Consider the following 908-nt stretch of genomic DNA (forward strand, 5'->3'; position numbering starts at 1 on the left):
AGATAAATGCAAGAACCTGAATCATTTCAGTAGGGCCATAAGTTTCTGTTCGAATTATTACAAGACGATGCAGCAGATCTACAGGTATGCCATGTGGACTAGTCATATCAGTTCCTCTGAGAAGAACCAAAGAATTGGTATGAATAACTTCAAATAAGTATAGAAGAATTTTTTTGACTTTATTTATGTGCAGGAACAGACCAAACTCAAAGCTATAAAAAACAATAAATAATCAGTTATTGATGCTATTTTGAAATAAACCATCATAATGTTGCTAATTCATACCTTACATTACATACTCCTCTGTTCGTAGCAAATATAACTATCGGCGATATCGAGCTCTCAAGAGCACGATTTAGGTAAGAAAAACATTCCATGTCAAGTATATGAACCTGCGATTTGTGAGAAGTAGTTGTTTACTATTAACCATAACAAGAATAACAACCCACAGTGTGAGTATCCAAGATACCTCTAACATCCTAGCACTAGTACAAATAAATGAATTAAAACCTTCTATAAATTCAACTACTAACCAATATCTAAAGGATCATGAGTTTCAGTATCAATTTGAAATTTAACTTATGCTGAAGCAAGTGTAAGTGCTCCTCTGTCGATACGCCTTTGTCTCATGATCTGTTTTAACGTTCAAAAAAAATATGAAGAGCATTCAACCAGATCATTAAATTGAAGACATTTTTTTACTATGCAAGTGTGATGGATTCCAAGACACCAACCTTTGCTAAGGAGTTCATATTTCGCAGGTCAGTTGTTAATGGGTCCGCTAAGCGGCTGCAAGAAACATTGGAAACAATCAGAATAAGATAATGGTTTACACACCAAAAAAAATGCAATCCACAAGATGCAGCAACAAAAATCATCCCGAAGAAGCAAAATTAAAGAAAATATCA

At 34.0% G+C, this 908-nt stretch overlaps 1 long non-coding RNA gene across 1 annotated transcript; it reads right to left on the minus strand.

The window, feature by feature from the left end:
• Positions 1-16: 16 nt before the first annotated feature.
• LOC109828722 lies at positions 17-801 on the minus strand. The gene is made up of 4 exons (XR_002243809.1): positions 735-801; positions 534-633; positions 286-392; positions 17-116 (listed from the first exon to the last, which is right to left on the minus strand). It is a non-coding gene; the product is annotated as an uncharacterized LOC109828722 (long non-coding RNA).
• Positions 802-908: the final 107 nt, after the last annotated feature.

The sequence above is a fragment of the Asparagus officinalis genome, unplaced genomic scaffold, assembly GCF_001876935.1.
Source record: "Asparagus officinalis unplaced genomic scaffold, Aspof.V1 AsparagusV1_Un5088, whole genome shotgun sequence".
Classification (NCBI taxonomy): Eukaryota; Viridiplantae; Streptophyta; class Magnoliopsida; order Asparagales; family Asparagaceae; genus Asparagus; species Asparagus officinalis.